The sequence below is a fragment of the Gymnogyps californianus genome, chromosome 2 (assembly GCF_018139145.2).
Source record: "Gymnogyps californianus isolate 813 chromosome 2, ASM1813914v2, whole genome shotgun sequence".
Lineage (NCBI taxonomy): Eukaryota > Metazoa > Chordata > Aves > Accipitriformes > Cathartidae > Gymnogyps > Gymnogyps californianus.
The window spans coordinates 124,226,954-124,243,431 of NC_059472.1; the positions used below are offsets into that span (position 1 = coordinate 124,226,954).

At 35.4% G+C, this 16,478-nt stretch overlaps 1 protein-coding gene across 2 annotated transcripts in view; it reads left to right on the top strand.

Annotated features, from left to right (window-relative positions):
• The window catches only part of NEK10 (NIMA related kinase 10), a 110,070-nt gene that overhangs the window by 38,165 nt on the left and 55,427 nt on the right, over nt 1–16,478 (top strand). The window lies entirely within an intron of this gene.

Here is a 16,478-nt window from a genome sequence, read left to right on the forward strand (position 1 = left end):
CTTTTAATGTAATTGTGGCTTCAATGTTCAGTTACATTGTACGTGTGGACAACTTACCTTCTGAAAAATATTTGAAATTGGTGCTAGTGGATTTGTTTTGGATCAGCAGGCATTTGGTTTTAATAATTGAACTGAAAAAATATTTTCTGAAGTTTGAAATTTTCAGTGGTGGAAAAGCATGACACACATTGTTTGCAATTTAAGCTTAGTAAATGCATAAACAACTACTCTAAAATTTTGCCTTTGACAGTACATTATTCTGTCTGCTGAATGAGCTGCAGTTTCCTTTAGCATCCCATTTGTAAGCAAGCCAAAGTGAGGAACCATATTGCATTAAATTGTGGTACCAATATAGCTGCCTAAGTTCCTAGATTACTACTGACTTGTGTTTTGTTTTCTCAAGAGCATGGAATAGAAAGCATTTCCTATCCAAAAGGTTCCCCTCAATATGTAAACAGTGTATGTAACTGAGATTATTATATGCATGTCAGATTCTCTCAAACAAAAATAATTGTGGGCAGGACAGAGTATTGATTTTTGTGTTGCATGATGTATAAATAACGAACATGCCTGTTAACTGAGGTTACTGTATTGCGAACAAAAGGGAGCAAATGTCCTCTGGGTAAAAATCTAAATTGTGGAAAGCACAAGCTCAATATTCATCTAATAGCAGTTGATGTGTTCTGGGCCTGCCATTTAAGCTGAGAATTTCTGTTGATTGAAATGCTAACATCAGAAATCAGTTAAGGAATTGCTAATCTGTGCCACGGTTCTGGATCTCTTTCTTCATTTGCAAAATTATTGGTTAAGCTTTGCCTACCCTAACTACTGTTTTATTAAGGAAATATGTTTACAATATGTTCAGCTGAAGCCTTGCAGATCCAAATATTCCTCATTCCTGCACGGGCTTGTTCCAGCTTCTTTGTAAGACCTTTTTACATACAGCTGCTGTTCCCTCTCTTCAGAGTCACTCTGTTGCTTCTACTCAGTGTCCAGCTTTCTAAGGTCAGAAGTTGGTTTTCTTTTAGGGACTTTCTGGTGCTCGTTCCCACTACTATAGCTCCTGTAAATAAACTGAAGTTTATTTGGCATAGGGAATAGAAAAAGAAAACTACAATGAATGACACACAAACAAACCAAGAACGTTGCACAGCATGCAGTCCATAATATTGTTTTCTGTTTTCATCAGAACTTTTAATTTACAAAATACCTGCCAATAAAGAGAAAAACCTGACAGAACATTATATCCTAAGTAAAACTGGAAGTGGTTTCATCCTAAATTTCTTCTAAGACCACTGCACTGGCTGGGGCACTGACAGTATCTTTCTCAGAAGTTTACAAGCATTTTTGATGTCAATCTTCTTCAATCTTCTTTTCTGCTGTGGTGACCACATGTGATGGCCATATACCTGCCAGAATGCTTGGCCTGTGTGCTTGTAATAAGTAATTAAAGGTTTCAAGCTATCGGGGGAGCTACTGGTGGCTCTTCTGAATTAAGAGGGAGAGTCAAGAACTCAGGCATTCGGCAGTTGAATATAATTCAAGTTGCCGCTTTTGAAATTGTTACTTGTGATTTCCTAGTGCCAGAATGATAATGATTGACACTTAATCCCTAGAAATCGCTAAATCCTAAAATGGCTTCAAGAGTGAGTCCTTGTAGTGTGTTAAATATTCAAGTCCCATACCTTGAAGACTAATGCTTATGCTGCTTCTTAGTGAGCAGAAGTAAGGTGATTGCAAGGCTGCCTTAATTGGTTCTCCAAATACTCCTGAAGCATAGCACAATCTGTGAGTGACAGTCTGGGTAGTTAAGTGTAGCAAGAGTTTGGTGTAACTAGTTATGTGCCATCTTTTTCAGGTCCTCTGAAATAATTGGTTTGTTTTGTTCAGTTATAACTGGGCAGGGAAGCTGTTGATGGGAAGTTATTGTGCTCTTTTAAACAACAGTTATGGGTAAAGTGTCTGCAAGTTAGATCAGTCTTTAGAAGTGTCAGGTTCCAAACCATGTCCCAGTGGCCCTCAGGGTCACTGAGTTGTAATTTTCTTATCCTATCTACATTCACTTCTTTTTTTTTTTTTCCTGTTAGATTCTGTTGCTGATGTCTTCGAGTCTTTTCACATTTTATAAGAAATTTTGATTTGAGAGTAGTGTTCCTTAGATTTAAATACTCTTTTTTTTTTTTTTTTTTTAAATGTTTGCTTATACCAAGTTCATTATTCTCATACCCTGTCTTTGTACATGGAAGTTCACATCAGAGCTAGGACTTTGGCAGTTCTTTTTCCACCTCTTTGTCCAGTTATTTGGATGTAGGCATGAGGATAAAATGTCACTTACATGTTGCAGTCTCTCAGTAAGTGGTCTTTTGGGACATTACTTGTCCGTTCTACTCCACAGGCAAAATCATGGAAGCAGTGATCCTTGTCTGTCTGCAGTCGGAAAAGAGAACATGGATACAGTACTGATGTCTTTGTATTTAAAATGTATGCTTGAGTAATATTTAAAATGACAGACTAAAGCATTAAAGTCTTTCCAATGTCATAATAATTTAAGAATGTTAAAAAGGCTTTGCAAACAGCTGAATGCACTGGATGCCACCTTCAAGGTGCTTGGCTAGTACTGTGTGTGACAGTGGACTTTTTAATATGGAAACCTGTTCACAAGGAATGAGGTGAACTGATTGAGTATTTTAACACAAGTCATGAAGCAAAAGTCAGAGCCTATAGACTTAATCAGTGCTTGGACTAGATTGTTTTTGTTTGTTTGTTTGGTTTGTGTGATTTAAGTAGATGTGAAGGGCTATAAAATAATCAAAATATTGGGAATGCATATCTACCAACAGCAGCAATATTAGTTCCTGCACCAAAAAAAAGGAAAGGAAGAAGAGAAATAGCTGAGACAGCATTGTCATTTTAGAGTGGCAGAAATTGCTTTCTTCTGAATTGACAGGGTAATAGTTCTGGGTAGTTTGAGATGCAATCCACCCTTCTTTGAGCAGACAATATAGTACAGAAACAAAATAATAAATGTCAGAAGTAGTGTGTGATGCTTATTGTTTAAATTTGGCTATGCAGCATTATGCAGAGTAGTTCAGATAAAAACATGTCACTATATGTAGCAAACATGTTTGTATTTGGGGTTGACTGAATCAATTTGCTAATGCAATTTTTGAAAAACTGTGTCATAAAATAACAGCAGACACTGTTTTATGTTTAGAGAGGGGCTTATATAATTATGCTTTGTAATTGTGATGGTTTTAAATTCTACTTCATACTAGGTTTTGTTCTACTATCATACTAATTAAATTCCTTTTAATTGGTTATGTCCTTGAATTAAAAAATCCAGCAATGTGTTAATGGATATGTTTACACTTAATACATTAAAAATTGAGGAAAAGACTGCTTTAGGAAATTGGTATATGAATTCTGAAATCTTTTTCCAGCTCATAAGTCCCCAGAAACAATCCGTTCCAAGTTAGTGGTGACAGAGTCTTTATTATCCTGCTGTCTCGAAGGCCTTCCCAGAAGAGACAAAGCAAATTGTACATGGTTGTAGAGAATGATCTTTCCTTTCATGTATACCTGCCATTTCTTTGTTTCGCAAAAAGGATTGTAACTTATGAAGGGGATGTATCGACAACAGATCAAGAGATATAAGTAAAAGTTAGCCGAGTCATGGTTACAATAACTACCTTTGTAATTGTACATGTGTACAGAAATTTTAGAAAAACTTTGGGAAATGAAGTAAATTTTGAGATTGGGATGGAATAGAGAATCCCATCATAATTCCTTGAGAACTTGACTGATCTTGAAAAGCTGTTGGGAAACGGTGAAGAAGAGCAGAACCCTCAGGTATCATTAAGAAGTAGGTGAGAATGTTCCACACTAGTTGGTGAACTAACTTGATCTTTCTGAAACATAATTATTCTAAAATGCTGGAAAATTGATACACAGAACAATGTTATGTAAGCTTTGGCTTTTTGTGCTAAAGTTGAGGTGTTTTCTCTTTGTGGTGTTTTGAGGAAACTCATTTTAGTGGTAATTAGAGGTACTATTTTACTTGTGTCCCTCATCTTCTCTGCTGTGGAGGAGAAAATATTCCTTATCTTAGTTTCTGTTTATGGACTACAGAGTCAGTCTGCATACTCTGTTATGTTACCCAAATTTGTTTTCTAGTACTGGTCACTGCTTCTATTTATAACCATATCTTGTGAGAGCATTGCATAAATCAATATTGTGATATGATTTCATGCAGAGATCCGCAGTAGCTGTTTTTTCTCATTGCTTATTCTGGTGACATGATAATACTTTCACTTATTTAAAGCATTTTTGTGTTGGGAAGGATAATTTAAGATGAGGGAGTGTGTTGTACTTTCATACGTACTTAATTTTTAGCCTGCTTTATGATGCTGTATGATAAAACTGATTACCAGTTTTCCCAGCAGTTTTTTCTTCCTCCAAAAATAGCCTCTGAACAATTTCACCAATTTCAACCAAATTTGAGAGTTTAGGTTCTTCCAATATTTGTGAAAATTTGGTGACAGATAGCAAGTAGAGACACAATTTAATCTTGGTGAGAAAAGTTTTTAAGCTCAGCTGAAATGTTGCCTTCCAAATAAGCTGCAGTACATGCTGTCGTGTGACAGTAGTTTGGTGTGTTTAGATAACCAAGAGAATATGAAACTGAAGGTACTGTGGGGTGAGGGAGAGTAGAAAACTAGTGAAAAACTGATCTTGCACTAGTTTTGCCATTCATGGAACAGCTGGCTTCTGGAGAGGATTTGCTGATTTGATTAGAAAGGTAACAAGTGAAATAATCCTTTCAGTATATTAATACAGCATTTTTATCAGAGGATCTTCTGAAAGTCAGTTAATACAAGTATTCACTCTGAGAATGAAACATAGCAATGAAATGTAATTGTGATGGTGTGGCTGTAGTTTAGGCATAGGTTTGTAATAATGTGTGTCAGCAAAAAAATCCAATGCAATTGGAGGTGGAATCCACAGGGACAGTATAGCTAAGGACAGGCAGATAATGCTGGCTCTATCTGTATGCCATAGTGCAACTCTGCGTAGAATGTTATGTTTCATTATGAACATACCATGACTAAAAAGATAAGCTGGATGAACTTCAAGGAAGAAGATTATAAGAAGTTGACAGAGATTGCCTTATAAAAAGAAGACCAAATGATTTAACTTTATATAGTTTTTATTAAGTAAAAAGTTTGTCTAGATAACTGTCACCTCACATTTGAAATGTACTTAATACCACATCCAGTATTACATAGCATTATATGTGGGAGTAAAACTGGAAATGATGCAAAATAAAGTAAGAAAGCATGAAGATACCTGTATTTATCTCTGGAAAAATGTTTCAATGGAAATGATAGAAGTCCCCACCATAAGACATAATTTAATACTAGACAGGAGAGAATGCAAGAAAAAACTTGGACTAAAAGAAAGCAGGCCACTTTGGAAATGACATGGACTAGTTCATACAGATGTTTTTTTCTATCCTAAGAAGAAAAGAGTTGTTTTACTCACAAAGGCTTAGAAGTAGCTTAAAGTCATAGCATAGGTTTTCTTGATGAAAGGGAGTATGAAAACATACAGGTTAGTTTCTACACTTGTTTCCTCACAAATGAGTGGTGCTGGTCTAGCTTCTAAAGAGCTACTTTAATGCTTGAAAAAAATACAAACATAGAGTATAGGATGCAATAATTTTCTAGACTCCATGATGAATTTGAACTGCTATCTTAAAAAAAAAAAAAGTACTATTCTACCAACATAACAGATTACAAACTAACAATGTACTTCCTGGGAATAATTCTTTCTGTAGAACTTGTATAACAATTATTTTAATGTATATCAATTATTATGTTATAATCCCTTCGGAAGAGATAATAATGAATGAACACTTTTTATTAGAATAGATTAGTCATTTCATCAAACTAATTTATGAGCTTGTATATGTCTTGCAGTCCAATGTTACTGGTGTTTGTTTGCTAGAATTGTTCTTTTTTAATTTTTCTTTTAAGTAATGTCAAATGAGGTACATTTAAATGCACTATGTTACTATGACATCTGAACTGCAGGATTTATAATACTTTTGGTGGATTTTTTTCTGTTTTTTTCCTGTTCTCTTCTATCTTAGATGTCAGCTGTATTGGTATCTTGGCAGATCCTTACTATTTCTAAATCTTTACTATTTCTTGTTCTGCTTTACTTTGCTGCTCAGTATATGGTATGCTGTTTCAATTTCTAGTGCCATTATATGTCATCTTGCTGTCTTTGATGTTTCCTTAATAGTGTGTTTGCTGTTTTACCATGTCTTTGGTGGTCAGTTAAAGCTATTTCCTGTTTTCACTTGGGACTTAGGCTTTAGGTTCTGGTGTGACTTTTGTTCAGTTGCTTGCTTTTTCATAGTAGCCAGATTTCAAAGCTCTGTCAAGGATTGTTCAAACTGCTTTAGTCTTTCCTTGGTTTGTTCCATCTCTTTTATACTATTTCTTGGGGTTTTTTTTCACAGCTGAGTTTTTGCACGGAACGATGATTTTTGTTGTTACAATAACTTTAATAGTAGAATAAGAGAAAGCACATGCCACTGGAACAGAGTAGAGTTCTTGGACTATATGGAGACATTATTAGAGTAAGCACCAGAGCGATAAGTGGCCATGTCTCATTAGAGAAATGTTAATACTGGATTTTTAAGGGTCTGCTCTCCTCTTTTTACCCTTTCCTATTTTGTGCAGTAGTAGATTCACTGTCTACTTCAAGGAATGGCAGGCCAGCTGTGGCTTAAGAATTACTGGAGGCAGCATGAAGTATGCTAGGCATCTGACTGAAAGAACAGCCACGTCAAGAATTGACTAATAAGTAGGAGGCTGAATGTTTGTAATAGTCTTCTAGAATAATTGAAATAAAGAAAATAATTAGAATCAGAAATAGGATAGACATCTAGTTAAGAAATGCTATAAAGCGGCATTGATGCCTTCTAAATGAACAAGAGGTTCATGTTTGAGTCATCTGCAAGCAGAGCAGCCTGAAGTTTTTCCTTCTGTTTCCTCTCTTACCATAAGCAACCATATTTTCTGCTTGAGATGCATCCCTAGTCTTATCAGCGTCTCATTTAAAATAGACATTATGGAAGAGTCTGTTTTGAATAAAAGAGTGAAGAGGTAAAAATAAATTATTTGCTGATACTCGAATAGCTTTTGTGGGTGTAATAATTTGGAGTTAAACTGCCTTTTATTATGTTACTCACATTGGCAACTGACATTTTCCATACCTAGAGTCCTCAAACTTCTTGGTTATGGCAGGTCCTTGCTGTCGTGGTTTAACCCCAGCCAGCAACTAAGCACCACGCAGCCGCTTCCCCCTCCCCCAGTGGGGTGGGGAGGAGGAAAGGAAAAAAAAGTAAAACTCGTGGGTTGAGATAAGAACAATTTAATAACTAAAGTAAAAATAAAAATACACTACTAACTAAGATTAATAATAATTGTAATGAAAAAGAATAATAAAAAAAAAGAAATAAGAAAAGACAAGTGATGCACAATGCAATTGCTCACCACCCGCTGACCGATGCCAGAGCCGCGATCCGCACCGCCCAGCCAACACCCCCCTGTTCATATACTGGGCATGACGTTCCATGGTATGGAATACCCCTTTGGCTAGTTCAGGTCAGCTGCCCCGGCTATGCTCCCTCCCAGCTTCTTGCACACCTGCTTGCTGGCAGAGCATGGGAAACTGAAAAGTCCTTGGCTTAAGATAAGCGCTACTTAGCAACAACTAAAACATCAGAGTGTTATCAACATCATTCTCACACTAAATCCAAAACACAGCACTGTACCAGCTGCTAAGAAGAGAGTTAACTCTGCCCCAGCCGAAACCAGGACACTTGCTTACAGGAATGTCATAAGGAGGTTGAATCTAAATACCCCATGATTTCAGACAGATGTATATATCTGCATTTGCTATCTATTCTGCTGAAGAAAGCTCTTTTCCTGCGTTACTGCTCAATGTCTAGGCTCTCCACAATTTGAGCTGCACAAGCAAAGGTCAATGATTTTATGACTAAAGAGGTAGTACAGTGTTACCCAGGGATGTAGCAGTGAATTAGCTATATGATCCCAACTGCAGACAAGTAGTTTGTGTATTTTTATAGAGATCAAGGTGCCCAGTTATTAAATTGGGAGATGCAGGAGTGTGTTGTAAATGTAATTTGTTGGTAAGTTTTGTTGATTACTATTTACAAGTTAACATGTATGGTATTCTCTTTCTACTTCCTATCTCAAGAAGAGTTAAGGGCTTTAGCTTATTCCTGAAAGGAATTTTACAGAGAATTTAGAGAAGAAAACTGTGGAATTAAATGTTTTTCTTGTCATGGGATCGTGTGACATTTCAGCTTAGGTCATTTGTCCTATTTTGCTTCTGGCCTATTTCTCAAGGGTGCCCATTACTGTGGTTAGGGAGTGAGCTGGATAGAATGAGGTGATATCTCAAACTTCTTCCTTCCTTCTCTTTAGTCTTTGCTCAGTTTCCCATGTAGTCTTACTTTTTCAGCTGATGTTTGTAAGTGAGCCATCAAGCAATAAATTCTTTGTTTAGTATTAAAATATATAACAAGTTATGCCTAGTTTACTATGTTACGACCCTGTGCTCATATTTCATCTACTGACTTTCTTGAGGGTTTTTGCAGGCATCTGGATCAACAGACTTTATTTAGATTTGGGAATTTTAAATTCTATATAAAAGAAGACAATGAAGTTACCATCTTATTCAGGTAAAATCTTCAGCTGTCTGCTATCTTTTTGGTTTTTTTACATTTAATCCATATTGAATGTGATTGCTAGACAGAAAAGTAGTTGTTAGTTAATTATCTTGTATATTAGGTTCCAGTAAATCCAAATACTTGCAAAGTCATCTAATTCATACCTTACTGTAAGAAACAAGTTACTGTCAGAAACAAGACTCTGTGTGGCTGGGATTCATCTTGCTTATATGTAGTCATTCAAAAACTAGGCATCTTATTCAAGTCAAGCAGCTAGATGATTACTGAAAGTAATGGGAAAAAATAGGCACTTCAATAACGAATTTCATCCCATCTATCTTAAACAGCTATTTTAGGATGAGATGAATCAACCGCTTGATGTGCCTGTCTCTCTCCATTTGCTACAGAAGGATCTGGAGCACTAGCTTAGCATAAATCTAACTTAGAGGAGTTTAAAGTTAGGTGGAATTAACACCTTATATGAAATCAGTTATTAAAGATCAAGGTTTATTTTAGAGTTGTTGTAGAATTGGATTTGCTACTGCTTGTGGTCATCTTCTTGCAGATGCTTATTTTTCCGTGTATCCCTTTCAATTTTAAATATGCATACAATTTCTTAATGAGCTTGGTTATTTGGACAAAAGCACTGAATGAAGTTCATTCTGAAAGGCACGTAGCTCAATAAGCAAAATCCTTTACCATTTTTTAAGTGTTCAGATTTCTGTTCCATAGGTAAAATGAAAAAACCTTTTTATTTTCTGGAGCTGTTTGTACAGTTACAGACTTAAGGCAATTCCTCAAAGCATTTTATAGGAAATTGCAGTTATAGTTCACTGGAAAACATCTCTGGTTGGAAGGAATCAATTCTTAGAAGTATCTGTCAGATGCACGTTATGAGTACCTTTTAGAATATGAGTGTTTCAATTTTTATGTATATGGATAGCACTTTGCCACAACTTACAGATACAATTTATCTACAGCGTTTCTGTTAAAACTGACAGCTTGACAATCTGCTAGATATTTTTGTATGAACAAGAACATCAGATGTGTGGACCATGCAGTGATGCTTGCCTTTAATAATATAAATCAAAAATCACATTGAAGGGAAATTTTATTCTGTAAGTTTCAGAATCTGGCTTATACTTCCTCTTGTTGTTTTAGATTTTGTTCCATGATGTGTATGAAGGAATAATAGGTGTAAATTAGAACTGTAATGTCTTTTTCTTTTTAAGCCTCTCAGAGGCTCTGTATGTAATACTGGAACACTAAACTACATATTAATGATACTTTGATTTGTCTTTATAATTTACTCAGAGATGCATATGATAATCTTGAAAATTCAGAAGCACAAAAAAGTTGGAACAGCTATGCACATTTTGAGCTTAATTAGATAACTATATTTTCATTACGGTGTGAAAGGTGATACTTCATGACATTCCTCAGTAATAATAAGACAACTGAAGGAAGAAGTAGCTTGCTATAAACATCATCTTTTCTAACAGAGCCTGCAAGGCTTTTTAAACTGTCCTTGAAACAAGTTTTTAAAAAAGTGAAGGCCTAGAAACATGTAGTAGTTTTACATGCTGACTCCCAACAAGTTTTTTTTTCCAGATCAACAGGTACAGCGTACATACAAGAAGGCCAATTCAAACTCAATTGTATCTTTATGGGATATTTTCCCAATATGCCTACACACTGTCTCCTGATGAGGGGAAAAAACATTGCAAATAGATGCTTAACTTTTTAAAAAGTTTATAGAAACCATTCAGTTGGCGTTAAATGCACATAAAAGGCAATGAAATTCCAATACTCGTGGTCTGCTTGTAAAGGATATATAAATATTAATAACCTTGCCCCTTGCATTATGTGGAGAGTTCTCCCAATTTTTGTTGCCAACATAAGTCAATAGTACTGTACACTGTAAGTGCTCTCAAATTGCTGTATTTCTGAAATGAAATATTCACAGAATACCATTCTGGCTGGAAAATTCTAGAGACCCAAAATGTATCCTTGATAGTACTGTGTATATATGTATACACGTGTATATATGCATGCACATATCTATATATACAGACACACATAGACATGCACACACACACATATACGTAAAAATCAGTGAGAATGTTCATACTTGTAGAGAAGCTGGTTTAGATATGACAGATACTGTTGGGCTTTCTTTTTAGTTTAATTCATTGTTCCACATTGTCAAATTAAGCATAGATTGGTTTATCCAGCTAGGAACACTGTTTCTGGCATAACTATATTACAATAAAGTTGTCATGTTGATGTCTTCCATGCTTTCAAGTACATACAACTCTATACATTACAAGAATTCTTGGCAGCTTTTTTTGTCCTACCTGCTGCCATTGATACCTAAGCAGAAGACTTTGAAATTGCCCAGTGGTGTCCCAGCAAGTATGCAATTACCATATCTGGGAATTTTTGGAGCACGTTGTTTTCTGAGTGTTCAAACATGAGAACATTTAGATATGGATGTCTCTTGGGCAGCATACTCAGTGAACATCAGTGAAATGTATCCTTCAGTTTTAAAGATACTTTTTAAAAAGACACTTATGCAATGAGGTGGTTTTTTGCTACTGCTCCATGAGATTCAGAAAGAAGTCATTTTCACTAGCGCTAAAGGTTCATATGTGTAAAAACAGTGAAAATATCAAGTTGCCACAAAAAAAAAAGGTCTGTCAGATAAATACATGAATCTTTTCTAACTGCCAGAGATTACACTCTTGCAGAAAAAGTACAGAGTTCAAAGATGGGAGAACAAGTAGTAGTTGAATGTACCTCACTGGTCTTCTACTTCTGAGTATGAACACAGAAGTCCTCACAATAAAATTCTTCTGCTCTTTTCACCAGTCTTTTATATAGGCTTTATGCTCAGAAAGAGGAACTGAGAAGAGATATGCTGAAGCTTTTTATACACTTGCTTGGTTTAGTTATATTTTGATGGACTGAATTTTTCTTACTTAGCAAAGGTAAAAAAAGTTTCAGTTGAGCATTATGAACTAAGAGTAAAACTGAAAGTTGTGTTTCAGTGGAAGCTGCTTTTATATTTATAAAGCTGGCCTCTTGGCAGTTGTATTTAGTATCTGTCTTCCCTAGAAAAAGCCTCCCAAATTTCTGCCAGTACCAGTTGTTTTTAGGGCTGTGATATAAACTGTGTCAATGAAATGATTCAAGGTAAAAGAAAAACCCAATCGTGAAAAAAACACCCCAAAACAGCCATACCACTCCTGGGCCAACACGAGCATTTGCGTAAACATATGATGATGAACTAGATTAGAGAACTGACCTGGCTGAAAAATAATTTAGGTTATTTTTCAGGTGCATCAGTTCTTTGGTCTGATGCATAATGCAGCTGTAGAGGTACTTGTGCTGGCACAGCAGAGCAGATGGTGGTGGTAAAGAGTGACTGGGAGCAGCAGGAGCAAAATAACATCTTGGCTTACAATATTTTTCAAATATACGGCCTAAACAACTTACCACATGTGAAGCTGTTTTAGGCTTTACAGTTTCGTATGTGCTCTAAGTTTTGCTGGGGAAAAAAGTAGGTATGAGTGACTCTTTGCATTTAGGGATTAGGAAGAGGACCTTGTGCTCTGAACATGCTTCTGCCTTGAATATTTAATGATTTAGGTATGAAGAAGATTTTTGGTTTTTTTTTGTTTAACAAAGCAGTAGGAGTAAAGAACAATAGAATAAACTTTTTAAAAAATGTCATTTGATTCGTATTAATATGTGACATGGGTGAATTAGAAGTGGATTGCTGGCGGTTTTTCATGTGTTCTGGAACACTGTCTTATTACACTGCTAGAATCCATAAATTATTTTTCAAAGTTAATATATTTGGCATCTCTAAGCAATAATGTATAATGTTAGTACACATAAAAGCCTAAAGGTTTGTAAATTCAAAGAAATACAAATCAGTTGTTGAATATTAACTGGATGTCTGTATCTTTATTTTCAAAACTGTAAAATAAAAAAATCAAAAGGTGGAGTATAAAACATTTGCTTCTATTTTAGACAGAAAGACAGTGAATATGTGCTGAAAGAAAGCAGTAAGTTAGTGATTTCTCTAAATTGTTGATCAACAGCAGCATAGCTGAGAGCTACACTGGTTTATTACTGGGATCTTGTTTTTACACATTTCTCAGTGCTCATTAACATTTCAAATTGAGACAGACTACACAACTTTACTGCTATTTGCAGTGAAAAGTGTCCTTCCAAATCAAAGCAGGCTTTTTTTTTTTTTTTTTTTTTTTTTTAAATTTTGGTAAAAACATAGGGGAGGTATTATCATATAGTCTGCTGTATCCTACAGCTATTAGTGGCCTGTCACTGACCTCAGATTGGTTTTGCCTCTCTATAGACTAAATTATATGAATGTAGAGGAACTTTCTGGGCAGAGACAGGCAATGCTTGGACTAGAAAATGAAACTGTTGAGATTACACTGATGAGAGAGCAATTATACACATGAAAGTTACCTCTCTTAGCTGACTTCACCCATTTTAAAATTACATTCCCCACCTGGTAGCAAGAGGATTTATTACACCGTAAAACTGCAAACTGAAGGTAATAAATTTCTTCCCTACCCCCAAACATTTTTAAAAAATGGTGGAAATGATGAATTTTTCTATAGGTGTCAGCAGAGGTTTAGGATGCCTGAAAAGGTCTCTTCTGTGAAGAAGAAATTTTATATATCTATATCTATTTATAAAAATATTTTACAAAAATATTTAACATAATTTGTAATGAGAAAAATGTAAATAAGTTAGAAGACAATGTAATAAATTATTATGGAATTACCTGGCAATACATTTCACAATAGAAAACTGTGAAGGCAAAATTTTTAACTAGTGATTGAAAATCCTGTTCCAGCTTCATCGCTCAAGGGATAGACAGAATATCCCCAAAAGGCTTGTGTTGAATTCTTCTTGTAGGTGAGAAATGCAAATAGCTTTCAGCAATGGTCACAGAAACTCTTTATTCAAACTGTCAGTTTTGTGGCTCCTGTTTCTTCTTCTGTTGCTTTTAGTGGTAATTATGAAGCTATAATACTGAATGCATATCTGTAGCTTACAGCAAACTGTCCAGAGAAAAATTATGACAAGCAGCAACTGCTTTTCTATTTTTCTTTTTTTCTCTTTTGGGATGATGCTGATGGTGAACAGCTTCTTTTTTTTTTTTTTTTTTTCCCCCTTATCTTTCTTTTCCCTCTTTCTGTGATTCAGAGAACTGATTATAGAGTAGATCTGTGTTTTTTTCACACTCCAAACACTGTGTTTGTCTCCAAACACTCACAAATTATCCTGCAGTAGTTTAGGAAAGTTAGAATGGGTCACCTGGTTCATAGAAACCTAGAAATGGTGCCCAAACACAAGCATACCCTTGATTTTCTCATTCTTTGGACTGAAATTGGTGGTCTTGGTCCTTTTCTGAGAAAACAGACATTCATGGAAATAGGAGAGATTCTAACTTCATATAAGGCAAATTTTTTTCACCATTATAACAGTCAAATGTAGAACGGGCTGCCCAGAGAGGTTGTGTAGTCTTTACCTCTGAAGGTTTTCAAGACACTACTGGATAAATCCCTGGTTAACCTGGGCCAGAGAATGGCAGTCTCATTTTTATAGTGAAGTGTGGCAGTTATTGGTGCAAAGATTGTGTAAATCCCTTCCTCTCCTTTGCTTTGATGAGTTCTGCCAGCAACTAAAAAGGCTATCCATTGCAAGCAAGTATTATTTTATAGGTATCTTAACAAAGGTATCTTAACAAAGGTATCTGAATATCTGAAGCTAATAGAAGCTGCAGAGACTCTTTCAGTATTTGGGACCAAAAAAAAAAAGGTTTGTCAATATATGGCAAACTTGTCTACCATCTTTCCTACTGTCCTGTCTCCAACAGTGGCAATAAGTCAATATCCATAGGGAAGAAGAATGGGATAAGCATATTTGATACTTTGCTAGCCTCCAACTATTTTCAGCTAGGGTTGCTTCCTGAACTAGATATGGTTTCTAGGCAATGAGTGTTTGTATAACCACCATCAACTGCAGGAATCTCCATCAAACTTTAAACAATTAATTGGAGGAACGATAAAGACTAAAAGCAATAACTCTGTCGTTGTTAAAATCTTCTGCAGTGGTGTATGCTTCTTATTTATTTACTCTTTCATTATAGCCATCACCTCTTCTGAGAGTTAGTCTTGAAGAATCACTCTTATTGTAATTAATCCATAACTGTCTAGTTGAAATCATGTCTTATTTGAAAATACTCCTCATACTGTAGGATGACGTATACCAGCTTGTTCTTACACCTGTCAGAAGCACTTGGATTAACCAGTGAACACTGTTCCAAGACAACTCACGAGCGGCTTATTGAAGATCTGTGTAGCTTGGGAAATCTTCACTGATTGTGTCCCATGTAAAGCCAGCCCGATAGTACGGACAACGTTTCTTAGAAGCTTTAGAAGCTCTAGAAAATTAATGCTGTTTTGAAAACATCATTCCCTCAGCTCCTCCTTTCCTCCCCCTCCAAATTCAGGACTTCTTCCTTCATTTTGGAACTTCTATCCACTAAAAACTAATGTGAACATGAGCTAATCCAGTGAGGACAGTCATCTTTCATATAGGTATGTGGTAGTACTAATATAGCAGATTTGGACTGGGACAGTCTGTAAATCTCTGTTAAAAGTATTCTTAAATAAAAACCATGACAAAATAACATCAGTGAGCAAAATTATAAATGAAAGCTCGATTGCAAAAATATCTCCAGGGCCATGTAGAGGGGATTTGGTGAAATGTGTTTGGTGTTTTACAAGTAGCACAAATATTGACAAGATTTGATTTTTTTTTTTTTTTTTAAATCCTATTTAAAAATGTGGGGTAGTATGGAAAGCTATCTTCTGTATTTAAAATAGCTGCTTAATTTTGCAAAAGTAGTTCAGAAGAAAAAAACAGGTAACTGGATTAAGTAATGGCTTAATCAAATTCAAGACTCATTTTAAGGCTGCTGGCATAGAAGACTTATTAAATATAAAAGCACTGCTGATATGTTAAGCAAGAGTGAACTTTCTGAGAAACAGTTATAAAACTGTCTGTTCAAGGATGCTGAGAATTTGGAGAGTTATTCTGTGGATATATTTCTGTGTCTTTCATTTAGAAGAATTTAGTCTTGCTTTTGCTATGGATATTTGTTTAGTGAAGCACTCTCCTATAGTTAACAAAATGCTGCTGAAGTAAGGTTTTTCAGCTTGAATATGTAATTTGGAAATGAGCAGTGATTTGTAAACCTAGAGGAAAACTGTAGTGATTATCATGAATATGTTAGCTGCAAGAACTAAATGATTAATTATATAAGTATCTGCAGCGTCTTTTAATATCCAAGACTGTGGATATCATAGAGTATAGCATCAGTACTGCTGCTTCACGGCAGTACAATCAGCCCTTGGAGCAATGGAAATGAAATTCTTTATCAGCTCTTAGAGTTTCTCCTTTTTTGTATTTTATTTTGACACTGAATGCATCTTATAAAGTGGACATCTGTTTGCTAAAAATTTAATTAGTGCCACTGTCATATTTCAGCCAATTGAGATCTCTTAATCTAAGAATTAAAGGAAGAATTCTGCCTTTACAAATAAACCAAAAAAAGGTCATACCAATGCTACACCCTTAAATTAATTTTCAGTGTTTGTGGCTA